Source organism: Oncorhynchus keta, chromosome 25 (genome assembly GCF_023373465.1).
Source record: "Oncorhynchus keta strain PuntledgeMale-10-30-2019 chromosome 25, Oket_V2, whole genome shotgun sequence".
In the NCBI taxonomy this organism is placed as follows: domain Eukaryota; kingdom Metazoa; phylum Chordata; class Actinopteri; order Salmoniformes; family Salmonidae; genus Oncorhynchus; species Oncorhynchus keta.
Window position 1 is genome coordinate 22,637,379 of NC_068445.1, and position 14,885 is coordinate 22,652,263.

Sequence of the window (14,885 nt, forward strand, 5' to 3'; positions counted from 1 at the left end):
TCCAGAGGAGAGACCATATCAGTACTGGATAATACATACAGTCCAGAGGAGAGACCATATCAGTACTGGATAATACATACAGTCCAGAGGAGAGGCCATATATGTTCTGGATAATACATACAGTCCAGAGGAGAGACCATATCAGTACTGGATAATACATACAGTCCAGAGGAGAGACCATATCAGTACTGGATAATACATACAGTCCAGAGGAGAGGCCATATCAGTACTGGATAATACATACAGTCCAGAGGAGAGACCATATCAGTACTGGATAATACATACAGTCCAGAGGAGAGACCATATCAGTACTGGATAATACATACAGTCCAGAGGAGAGACCATATCAGTACTGGATAATACATACAGTCCAGAGGAGAGACCATATCAGTACTGGATAATACATACAGTCCAGAGGAGAGACCATATCAGTACTGGATAATACATACAGTCCAGAGGAGAGGAGGAGTGACTATATCAATACTGGATAACGCATACAGTCCAGAGGAGAGGAGGAGAGACCATATCAGTACTGGATAATACATACAGTCCAGAGGAGAGGCCATATCAGTACTGGATAATACATACAGTCCAGAGGAGAGACCATATCAGTACTGGCTATTACATACAGTCCAGGGGAGAGGAGGAGAGGCCATATCAGTACAGGATAATACATACAGTCCAGGGGAGAGGAGGAGAGACCATATAAGTACTGAATAATACATACAGTCCAGAGGAGAGGAGGAGAGACCATATCAGTACTGGATAATACATACAGTCCAGAGGAGAGACCATATCAGTACTGGCTATTACATACAGTCCAGAGGAGAGACCATATCAGTACTGGATAATACATACAGTCCAGAGGAGAGACCATATCAGTACTGGATAAAACATACAGTCCAGAGGAGAGACCATATCAGTACTGGATAATATATACAGTCCAGAGGAGAGGAGGAGAGACCATATCAGTACTGGATAATACATACAGTCCAGAGGAGAGACCATATCAGTACTGGATAATACATACAGTCCAAGGGAGATACCATATCAGTACTGGATAATACATACAGTCCAGAGGAGATACCATATCAGTACTGGATAATACATACAGTCCAGAGGAGAGGCCATATCAGTACTGGATAATACATACAGTCCAGAGGAGAGACCATATCAGTACTGGATAATACATACAGTCCAGAGGAGAGGCCATATCAGTACTGGATAATACATACAGTCAGAGGAGAGACCATATCAGTACTGGATAATACATACAGTCCAGGGGAGAGGAGGAGAGGCTATACAGTACTGGATACATACAGTTCAAAGGAGAGACCATATAGTACTGGATAATACATACAGTCCAGAGGAGAGACCATATCAGTACTGGATAATACATACAGTCCAGGGAGAGGAGGAGAGGCCATATCAGTACTGGATAATACATATAGTCCAGAGGAGAGAAGGAGAGACCATATCAAAACTGGATAATACATACAGTCCAGGGAGAGACCATATCAGGACTGGATAATATATACAGTCCAGAGGAGAGACCATATCAGTACTGGATAATACATACAGTCCAGAGGAGAGGGTATATCAGTACTGGATAATACATACAGTCCAGAGGAGAGGCCATATATGTACTGGATAATACATACAGTCCAGAGGAGAGACCATATCAGTACTGGATAATACATACAGTCCAGTGGAGAGGAGGAGAGACCAAATCAGTATTGGACAATACATACAGTCCAGAGGAGAGACCATATCAGTACTGGATAATACATACAGTCCAGAGGAGAGGCCATATCAGTACTGGATAATACATACAGTCCAGAGGAGAGGCCATATATGTTCTGGATAATACATACAGTCCAGAGGAGAGACCATATCAGTACTGGATAATACATACAGTCCAGGGGAGAGACCATATCAGTACTGGATAATACATACAGTCCAGAGGAGAGGCCATATATGTTCTGGATAATACATACAGTCCAGAGGAGAGACCATATCAGTACTGGATAATACATACAGTCCAGAGGAGAGGCCATATCAGTACTGAATAATACATATAGTCCAGAGGAGAGGAGGAGAGACCATATATGTTCTGGATAATACATACAGTCCAGAGGAGAGACCATATCAGTACTGGATAATACATACAGTCCAGGGAGAGACCATATCAGTACTGGATAATACATACAGTCCAGGGAGAGACCATATCAGTACTGGATAATACATACAGTCCAGAGGAGAGACCATATCAGTACTGGATAATACATACAGTGCAGAGGAGAGACCATATCAGTACTGCATAATACATACAGTCCAGAGGAGAGACCATATCAGTAATGGATAATACATACAGTCTAGAGGAGAGACCATTCAGTACTGGATAATACATACAGTCCAGAAGAGAGACCATATCAGTACTGGATAATATATACAGTCCAGAGGAGAGGAGGAGAGGCCATATCAGTACTGGATAATACATACAGTCCAGAGGAGAGACCATATCAGTACTGGATAATACATACAGTCCAGAAGAGAGGCCATATCAGTACTGGATAATACATACAGTCCAGAAGAGAGGCCATATCAGTACTGGATAATACATAGAGTCCAGGGGAGAGGAGGAGAGGCCATATCAGTACTGGATAATACATACAGTCCAGAGGAGAGACCATATCAGTACTGGATAATACATACAGTCCAGAAGAGAGGCCATATCAGTACTGGATAATGCAAAAAGTCCAGAGGAGAGACCATATCAGTACTGGATAATACCTACAGTCCAGGGGACAGGAGGAGAGGCTATATCAGTACTGGATACTGCATACAGTCCAGAGGAGAGACCATATCAGTACTGGATAATACATAGAGTCCAGGGGAGAGGAGGAGAGGCCATATCAGTACTGGATAATACATATAGTCCAGAGGAGAGAAGGAGAGACCATATCAAAACTGGATAATACATACAGGCCAGGGGAGAGACCATATCTGGATAATACATACAGTCCAGAGGAGAGACCATATCAGTACTGGATAATACATACAGTCCAGAGGAGAGACCATATATGTACTGGACAATACATACAGTCCAGAGGAGAGACCATATCAGTACTGGATAATACATACAGTCCAGAGGAGAGGAGGAGAGGCCATATCATGTACTGGATAATACATACAGTCCAGAGGAGAGACCATATCAGTACTGGATAATACATACAGTCTAGAGGAGAAAAAATATCAGTACTGGTGAATACATACAGTCCAGAGGAGAAAAAATATCAGTACTGGTGAATACATACAGTCCAGAGGAGAGACCATATCAGTACTGGATAATACATACAGTCCAGGGGAGAGACCATATCAGTACTGGATAATACATACAGTCCAGAGGAGAGGCCATATATGTTCTGGATAATACATACAGTCCAGAGGAGAGACCATATCAGTACTGGATAATACATACCGTCCAGAGGAGAGGCCATATCAGTACTGGATAATACATACAGACCAGAGGAGAGACCATATCAGTACTGGATAATACATACAGTCCAGGGAGAGGAGGAGAGGCCATATCATGTTCTGGATAATACATACAGTCCAGAGGAGAGGCCATATATGTTCTGGATAATACATACAGTCCAGAGGAGAGGCCATATCAGTACTGGATAATACATACAGTCCAGAGGAGAGACCATATCAGTACTGAATAATACATATAGTCCAGAGGAGAGGAGGAGAGACCATATCAGTACTGGATAATACATACAGTCCAGAGGAGAGACCATATCAGTACTGCATAATACATACAGTCCAGAGGAGAGACCATATCAGTACTGGATAATACATACAGTCCAGGGGAGAGGAGGAGAGGCCATATCAGTACTGGATAATACATACAGTCCAGAGGAGAGACCATATCAGTACTGAATAATACATATAGTCCAGAGGAGAGGAGGAGAGACCATATCAGTACTGGATAATACATACAGTCCAGAGGAGAGACCATATCAGTACTGCATAATACATACAGTCCAGAGGAGAGACCACTTCAGTACTGGATAATACATACAGTCCAGAAGAGAGACCATATCAGTACTGGATAATATATACAGTCCAGAGGAGAGGAGGAGAGGCCATATCAGTACTGGATAATACATACAGTCCAGAGGAGAGGCCATATCAGTACTGGATAATGCAAAAAGTCCAGAGGAGAGACCATATCAGTACTGGATAATACATACAGTCCAGGGGAGAGGAGGAGAGGCTATATCAGTACTGGATACTGCATACAGTTCAAAGGAGAGACCATATGAGTACTGGATAATACATACAGTCCAGAGGAGAGACCATATCAGTACTGGATAATACATACAGTCCAGGGGAGAGGAGGAGAGGCCATATCAGTACTGGATAATACATATAGTCCAGAGGAGAGAGGAGAGACCATATCAAAACTGGATAATACATACAGTCCAGGGAGAGACCATATCAGTACTGGATAATATATACAGTCCAGAGGAGAGACCATATCAGTACTGGATAATACATACAGTCCAGAGGAGAGGGTATATCAGTACTGGATAATACATCCAGAGGAGAGGCCATATATGTACTGGATAATACATACAGTCCAGAGGAGAGACCATATCAGTACTGGATAATACATACAGTCCAGTGGAGAGGAGGAGAGACCAAATCAGTATTGGACAATACATACAGTCCAGAGGAGAGACCATATCAGTACTGGATAATACATACAGTCCAGAGGAGAGGCCATATCAGTACTGGATAATACATACAGTCCAGAGGAGAGGCCATATATGTTCTGGATAATACATACAGTCCAGAGGAGAGACCATATCAGTACTGGATAATACATACAGTCCAGGGAGAGACCATATCAGTACTGGATAATACATACAGTCCAGAGGAGAGGCCATATATGTTCTGGATAATACATACAGTCCAGAGGAGAGACCATATCAGTACTGGATAATACATACAGTCCAGAGGAGAGGCCATATCAGTACTGAATAATACATATAGTCCAGAGGAGAGGAGGAGAGACCATATATGTTCTGGATAATACATACAGTCCAGAGGAGAGACCATATCAGTACTGGATAATACATACAGTCCAGGGGAGAGACCATATCAGTACTGGATAATACATACAGTCCAGGGGAGAGACCATATCAGTACTGGATAATACATACAGTCCAGAGGAGAGACCATATCAGTACTGGATAATACATACAGTGCAGAGGAGAGACCATATCAGTACTGCATAATACATACAGTCCAGAGGAGAGACCATATCAGTAATGGATAATACATACAGTCTAGAGGAGAGACCACTTCAGTACTGGATAATACATACAGTCCAGAAGAGAGACCATATCAGTACTGGATAATATATACAGTCCAGAGGAGAGGAGGAGAGGCCATATCAGTACTGGATAATACATACAGTCCAGAGGAGAGACCATATCAGTACTGGATAATACATACAGTCCAGAGAGAGGCCATATCAGTACTGGATAATGCAAAAAGTCCAGAGGAGAGACCATATCAGTACTGGATAATACATACAGTCCAGGGGACAGGAGGAGAGGCTATATCAGTACTGGATATCCAGAGGAGAGACCATATCAAAACTGGATAATACATACAGGCCAGGGAGAGAGACCATATCAGTACTGGATAATACATACAGTCCAGAGGAGAGACCATATCAGTACTGGATAATACATACAGTCCAGAGGAGAGACCATATATGTACTGGACAATACATACAGTCCAGAGGAGAGACCATATCAGTACTGGATAATACATACATTCCAGTGGAGAGGAGGAGAGGCCATATATGTACTGGACAATACATACAGTCCAGAGGAGAGACCATATCAGTACTGGATAATACATACAGTCCAGAGGAGAAAAATATCAGCACTGGTGAATACATACAGTCCAGAGGAGAAAAATATCAGTACTGGTGAATACATACAGTCCAGAGGAGAGACCATATCAGTACTGGATAATACATACAGTCCAGGGGAGAGACCATATCAGTACTGGATAATACATACAGTCCAGAGGAGAGGCCATATATGTTCTGGATAATACATACAGTCCAGAGGAGAGACCATATCAGTACTGGATAATACATACCGTCCAGAGGAGAGGCCATATCAGTACTGGATAATACATACAGACCAGAGGAGAGACCATATCAGTACTGGATAATACATACAGTCCAGGGGAGAGGAGGAGAGGCCATATATGTTCTGGATAATACATACAGTCCAGAGGAGAGACCATATCAGTACTGGATAATACATACAGTCCAGAGGAGAGACCATATCAGTACTGGATAATACATACAGTCCAGAGGAGAGACCATATCAGTACTGAATAATACATATAGTCCAGAGGAGAGGAGGAGAGACCATATCAGTACTGGATAATACATACAGTCCAGAGGAGAGACCATATCAGTACTGCATAATACATACAGTCCAGAGGAGAGACCATATCAGTACTGGATAATACATACAGTCCAGGGGAGAGGAGGAGAGGCCATATCAGTACTGGATAATACATACAGTCCAGAGGAGAGACCATATCAGTACTGAATAATACATATAGTCCAGAGGAGAGGAGGAGAGACCATATCAGTACTGGATAATACATACAGTCCAGAGGAGAGACCATATCAGTACTGCATAATACATACAGTCCAGAAGAGAGACCATATCAGTACTGGATAATACATACAGTCCAGAGGAGAGACCATATATGTACTGGACAATACATACAGTCCAGAGGAGAGGAGGAGAGGCCATATCAGTACTGGATAATACATACAGTCCAGAGGAGAGGCCATATCAGTACTGGATAATGCAAAAAGTCCAGAGGAGAGACCATATCAGTACTGGATAATACATACAGTCCAGGGAGAGGAGGAGAGGCTATATCAGTACTGGATACTGCATACAGTTCAAAGGAGAGACCATATGAGTACTGGATAATACATACAGTCCAGAGGAGAGACCATATCAGTACTGGATAATACATACAGTCCAGGGAGAGAGGAGAGGCCATATCAGTACTGGATAATACATATAGTCCAGAGGAGAGAAGGAGAGACCATATCAAAACTGGATAATACATACAGTCCAGGGAGAGATATCAGGACTGGATAATATATACAGTCCAGAGGAGAGACCATATCAGTACTGGATAATACATACAGTCCAGAGGAGAGGGTATATCAGTACTGGATAATACATACAGTCCAGAGGAGAGGCCATATATGTACTGGATAATACATACAGTCCAGAGGAGAGACCATATCAGTACTGGATAATACATACAGTCCAGTGGAGAGGAGGAGAGACCAAATCAGTATTGGACAATACATACAGTCCAGAGGAGAGACCATATCAGTACTGGATAATACATACAGTCCAGAGGAGAGGCCATATCAGTACTGGATAATACATACAGTCCAGAGGAGAGGCCATATATGTTCTGGATAATACATACAGTCCAGAGGAGAGACCATATCAGTACTGGATAATACATACAGTCCAGGGGAGAGACCATATCAGTACTGGATAATACATACAGTCCAGAGGAGAGGCCATATATGTTCTGGATAATACATACAGTCCAGAGGAGAGACCATATCAGTACTGGATAATACATACAGTCCAGAGGAGAGGCCATATCAGTACTGAATAATACATATAGTCCAGAGGAGAGGAGGAGAGACCATATATGTTCTGGATAATACATACAGTCCAGAGGAGAGACCATATCAGTACTGGATAATACATACAGTCCAGGGGAGAGACCATATCAGTACTGGATAATACATACAGTCCAGGGGAGAGACCATATCAGTACTGGATAATACATACAGTCCAGAGGAGAGACCATATCAGTACTGGATAATACATACAGTGCAGAGGAGAGACCATATCAGTACTGCATAATACATACAGTCCAGAGGAGAGACCATATCAGTAATGGATAATACATACAGTCTAGAGGAGAGACCACTTCAGTACTGGATAATACATACAGTCCAGAAGAGAGACCATATCAGTACTGGATAATATATACAGTCCAGAGGAGAGGAGGAGAGGCCATATCAGTACTGGATAATACATACAGTCCAGAGGAGAGACCATATCAGTACTGGATAATACATACAGTCCAGGGGACAGGAGGAGAGGCTATATCAGTACTGGATACTGCATACAGTCCAGAGGAGAGACCATATCAGTACTGGATAATACATACAGTCCAGGGGAGAGGAGGAGAGGCCATATCAGTACTGGATAATACATATAGTCCAGAGGAGAGACCATATCAAAACTGGATAATACATACAGGCCAGGGGAGAGACCATATATGTACTGGATAATACATACAGTCCAGAGGAGAGACCATATCAGTACTGGATAATACATACAGTCCAGAGGAGAGACCATATATGTACTGGACAATACATACAGTCCAGAGGAGAGACCATATCAGTACTGGATAATACATACATTCCAGTGGAGAGGAGGAGAGACCAAATCAGCATTGGACAATACATACAGTCCAGAGGAGAGACCATATCAGTACTGGATAATACATACAGTCCAGAGGAGAGGCCATATATGTACTGGACAATACATACAGTCCAGAGGAGAGACCATATCAGTACTGGATAATACATACAGTCCAGAGGAGAAAAAATATCAGTACTGGTGAATACATACAGTCCAGAGGAGAAAAAATATCAGTACTGGTGAATACATAGAGTCCAGAGGAGAGACCATATCAGTACTGGATAATACATACAGTCCAGGGGAGAGACCATATCAGTACTGGATAATACATACAGTCCAGAGGAGAGGCCATATATGTTCTGGATAATACATACAGTCCAGAGGAGAGACCATATCAGTACTGGATAATACATACAGTCCAGAGGAGAGGCCATATCAGTACTGGATAATACATACAGACCAGAGGAGAGACCATATCAGTACTGGATAATACATACAGTCCAGGGGAGAGGAGGAGAGGCCATATATGTTCTGGATAATACATACAGTCCAGAGGAGAGACCATATCAGTACTGGATAATACATACAGTCCAGAGGAGAGACCATATCAGTACTGGATAATACATACAGTCCAGAGGAGAGGCCATATATGTTCTGGATAATACATACAGTCCAGAGGAGAGATCATATCAGTACTGGATAATACATACAGTCCAGATGAGAGACCATATCAGTACTGGATAATACATACAGTCCAGAGGAGAGGCCATATCAGTACTGGATAATACATACAGTCCAGAGGAGAGACCATATCAGTACTGGATAATACATACAGTCCAGAGGAGAGACCATATCAGTACTGGATAATACATACAGTCCAGGGGAGAGACCATATCAGTACTGGATAATACATACAGTCCAGAGGAGAGGCCTAATCAGTACTGGATAATACATACAGTCCAGAGGAGAGACCATATCAGTACTGGATAATACATACAGTCCAGAGGAGAGGAGGAGTGACTATATCAATACTGGATAACGCATACAGTCCAGAGGAGAGGAGGAGAGACCATATCAGTACTGGATAATACATACAGTCCAGAGGAGAGGCCATATCAGTACTGGATAATACATACAGTCCAGAGGAGAGACCATATCAGTACTGGCTATTACATACAGTCCAGGGGAGAGGAGGAGAGGCCATATCAGTACAGGATAATACATACAGTCCAGGGGAGAGGAGGAGAGACCATATAGTACTGAATAATACATACAGTCCAGAGGAGAGGAGGAGAGACCATATCAGTACTGGATAATACATACAGTCCAGAGGAGAGACCATATCAGTACTGGCTATTACATACAGTCCAGAGGAGAGACCATATCAGTACTGGATAATACATACAGTCCAGAGGAGAGACCATATCAGTACTGGATAAAACATACAGTCCAGAGGAGAGACCATATCAGTACTGGATAATATATACAGTCCAGAGGAGAGGAGGAGAGACCATATCAATACTGGTGAATACATACAGTCCAGAGGAGAGACCATATCAGTACTGGATAATACATACAGTCCAAGGGAGATACCATATCAGTACTGGATAATACATACAGTCCAGAGGAGATACCATATCAGTACTGGATAATACATACAGTCCAGAGGAGAGGCCATATCAGTATTGGATAATACATACAGTCCAGAGGAGAGACCATATCAGTACTGGATAATACATACAGTCCAGAGGAGAGGCCATATCAGTACTGGATAATACATACAGTCCAGAGGAGAGGCCATATCAGTACTGGATAATACATACAGTCCAGAGGAGAGGCCATATCAGTACTGGATAATACATACAGTCCAGAGAAGAGACCATATCAGTACTGGATAATACAAACAGTCCAGAGGAGAAAAAATATCAGTACTGGATAAAACATACAGTCCAGAGGAGAGACCATATCAGTACTGGATAATACATACAGTCCAGAGGAGAGGCCATATCAGTACTGGATAATACATACAGTCCACGGGAGATACCATATCAGTACTGGATAATACATACAGTCCAGAGGAGAGGAGGAGAGGCCATATCAGTACTGGATAATACATACAGTCCAGAGGAGAGACCATATCAGGACTGGATAATACATACAGTCAAGAGGAGAGGCCATATCAGTACTGGATAATGCAAAAAGTCCAGAGGAGAGACCATATCAGTACTGGATAATACCTACAGTCCAGGGGAGAGGAGGAGAGGCTATATCAGTACTGGATACTGCATACAGTCCAGAGGAGAGACCATATCAGTACTGGATAATACATACAGTCCAGGGGAGAGGAGGAGAGGCCATATCAGTACTGGATAATACATATAGTCCAGAGGAGAGAAGGAGAGACCATATCAAAACTGGATAATACATACAGTCCAGGGGAGAGACCATATATGTACTGGATAATACATACAGTCCAGAGGAGAGACCATATCAGTACTGGATAATACATACAGTCCAGAGGAGAGACCATATATGTACTGGACAATACATACAGTCCAGAGGAGAGACCATATCAGTACTGGATAATACATACAGTCCAGTGGAGAGGAGGAGAGACCAAATCAGCATTGGACAATACTGTCCAGAGGAGAGACCATATCAGTACTGGATAATACAGTCCAGAGGAGAAAAATATCAGTACTGGTGAATACATACAGTCCAGAGGAGAAAAAATAGCAGTACTGGTGAATACATAGAGTCCAGAGGAGAGACCATATCAGTACTGGATAATACATACAGTCCAGGGGAGAGACCATATCAGTACTGGATATTACATACAGTCCAGAGGAGAGGCCATATATGTTCTGGATAATACATACAGTCCAGAGGAGAGACCATATCAGTACTGGATAATACATACAGTCCAGAGGAGAGGCCATATCAGTACTGGATAATGCAAAAAGTCCAGAGGAGAGACCATATCAGTACTGGATAATACCTACAGTCCAGGGGAGAGGAGGAGAGGCTATATCAGTACTGGATACTGCATACAGTCCAGAGGAGAGACCATATCAGTACTGGATAATACATACAGTCGAGAGGAGAGACCATATCAGTACTGGATAATACATACAGTCCAGAGGAGAGGCCATATATGTTCTGGATAATACATACAGTCCAGAGGAGAGATCATATCAGTACTGGATAATACATACAGTCCAGATGAGAGACCATATCAGTACTGGATAATACATACAGTCCAGAGGAGAGGCAATATCAGTACTGGATAATACATACAGTCCAGAGGAGAGACCATATCAGTACTGGATAATACATACAGTCCAGAGGAGAGACCATATCAGTACTGGATAATACATACAGTCCAGGGAGAGACCATATCAGTACTGGATAATACATACAGTCCAGAGGAGAGACCAATCAGTACTGGATAATACATACAGTCCAGAGGAGAGACCATATCAGTACTGGATAATACATACAGTCCAGAGGAGAGGAGGAGTGACTATATCAATACTGGATAACATACAGTCCAGAGGAGAGGAGGAGAGACCATATCAATAATGGATAATACATACAGTCCAGAGAAGAGACCATATCAGTACTGGATAATACATACAGTCCAGAGGAGAGGCCATATCAGTACTGGATAATACATACAGTCCAGAGGAGAGACCATATCAGTACTGGCTATACATACAGTCCAGGGAGAGGAGGAGAGGCCATATCAGTACAGGATAATACATACAGTCCAGAGGAGAGGAGGAGAGACCATATCAGAACTGGATAATACATACAGTCCAGAGGAGAGGAGGAGAGACCATATCAATACTGGTGAATACATACAGTCCAGAGTAGAGACCATATAAGTACTGAATAATACATACAGTCCAGAGGAGAGGAGGAGAGACCATATCAGTACTGGATAATACATACAGTCCAGAGGAGAGACCATATCAGTACTGGCTATTACATACAGTCCAGAGGAGAGGCCATATCAGTACTGGATAATACATACAGACCAGAGAAGAGACCATATCAGTACTGGATAATACAAACAGTCCAGAGGAGAAAAAATATCAGTACTGGATAAAACATACAGTCCAGAGGAGAGACCATATCAGTACTGGATAATACATACAGTCCAGAGGAGAGGCCATATCAGTACTGGATAATACATACAGTCCACGGGAGATACCATATCAGTACTGGATAATACATACAGTCCAGAGGAGAGGAGGAGAGGCCATATCAGTACTGGATAATACATACAGTCCAGAGGAGAGACCATATCAGGACTGGATAATACATACAGTCAAGAGGAGAAGCCATATCAGTACTGGATAATGCAAAAGTCCAGAGGAGAGACCATATCAGTACTGGATAATACCTACAGTCCAGGGGAGGGAGAGAGGCTATATCAGTACTGGATACTGCATACAGTCCAGAGGAGAGACCATATCAGTACTGGATAATACATACAGTCCAGGGGAGAGGAGGAGAGGCCATATCAGTACTGGATAATACATATAGTCCAGAGGAGAGAAGGAGAGACCATATCAAAACTGGATAATACATACAGTCCAGGGGAGAGACCATATATGTACTGGATAATACATACAGTCCAGAGGAGAGACCATATCAGTACTGGAAAATACATACAGTCCAGAGGAGAGGCCATATATGTACTGGACAATACATACAGTCCAGAGGAGAGACCATATCAGTACTGGATAATACATACAGTCCAGTGGAGAGGAGGAGAGACCAAATCAGCATTGGACAATACATACAGTCCAGAGGAGAGACCATATCAGTACTGGATAATACATACAGTCCAGAGGAGAAAAAATATCAGTACTGGTGAATACATACAGTCCAGAGGAGAAAAAATAGCAGTACTGGTGAATACATAGAGTCCAGAGGAGAGACCATATCAGTACTGGATAATACATACAGTCCAGGGGAGAGACCATATCAGTACTGGATATTACATACAGTCCAGAGGAGAGGCCATATATGTTCTGGATAATACATACAGTCCAGAGGAGAGACCATATCAGTACTGGATAATACATACAGTCCAGAGGAGAGGCCATATCAGTACTGGATAATACAAAAGTCCAGAGGAGAGACCATATCAGTACTGGATAATACATACAGTCCAGGGGAGAGGAGGAGAGGCTATATCAGTACAGGATAATACATACAGTCCAGAGGAGAGACCATATCAGTACTGGATAATACATACAGTCCAGAGGAGAGACCATATCAGTACTGGATAATACATACAGTCCAGAGGAGAGGCCATATATGTTCTGGATAATACATACAGTCCAGAGGAGAGATCATATCAGTACTGGATAATACATACAGTACAGATGAGAGACCATATCAGTACTGGATAATACATACAGTCAGAGGAGAGGCCATATCAATAATGGATAATACATACAGTCCAGAGGAGAGACCATATCAGTACTGGATAATACATACAGTCCAGAGGAGAGACCATATCAGTACTGGATAATACATACAGTCCAGGGGAGAGACCATATCAGTACTGGATAATACATACAGTCCAGAGGAGAGGCCTAATCAGTACTGGATAATACATACAGTCCAGAGGAGAGACCATATCAGTACTGGATAATACATACAGTCCAGAGGAGAGGAGGAGTGACTATATCAATACTGGATAACGCATACAGTCCAGAGGAGAGGAGGAGAGACCATATCAATAATGGATAATACATACAGTCCAGAGAAGAGACCATATCAGTACTGGATAATACATACAGTCCAGAGGAGAGGCCATATCAGTACTGGATAATACATACAGTCCAGAGGAGAGACCATATCAGTACTGGCTATTACATACAGTCCAGGGAGAGGAGGAGAGGCCATATCAGTACAGGATAATACATACAGTCCAGAGGAGAGGAGGAGAGACCATATCAGAACTGGATAATACATACAGTCCAGAGGAGAGGAGGAGAGACCATATCAATACTGGATAATACATACAGTCCAGAGTAGAGACCATATAAGTACTGGATAATACATACAGTCCAGAGGAGAGGAGGAGAGACCATATCAGTACTGGATAATACATAAAGTACAGAGGAGAGACCATATCAGTACTGGCTATTACATACAGTCCAGAGGAGAGACTATATCAGTACTGGATAATACATACAGTCCAGAGGAGAGGAGGAGAGACCATATCAGTACTGGATAATACATACAGTCCAGAGGAGAGACCATATCAGTACTGGATAA

General features: G+C 42.5%; 1 protein-coding gene across 1 annotated transcript in view; it reads right to left on the bottom strand.

Annotated features, from left to right (window-relative positions):
• Positions 1 to 14,885, bottom strand: part of LOC118374178 (SET-binding protein-like) — a 114,250-nt gene that overhangs the window by 18,696 nt on the left and 80,669 nt on the right. The window lies entirely within an intron of this gene.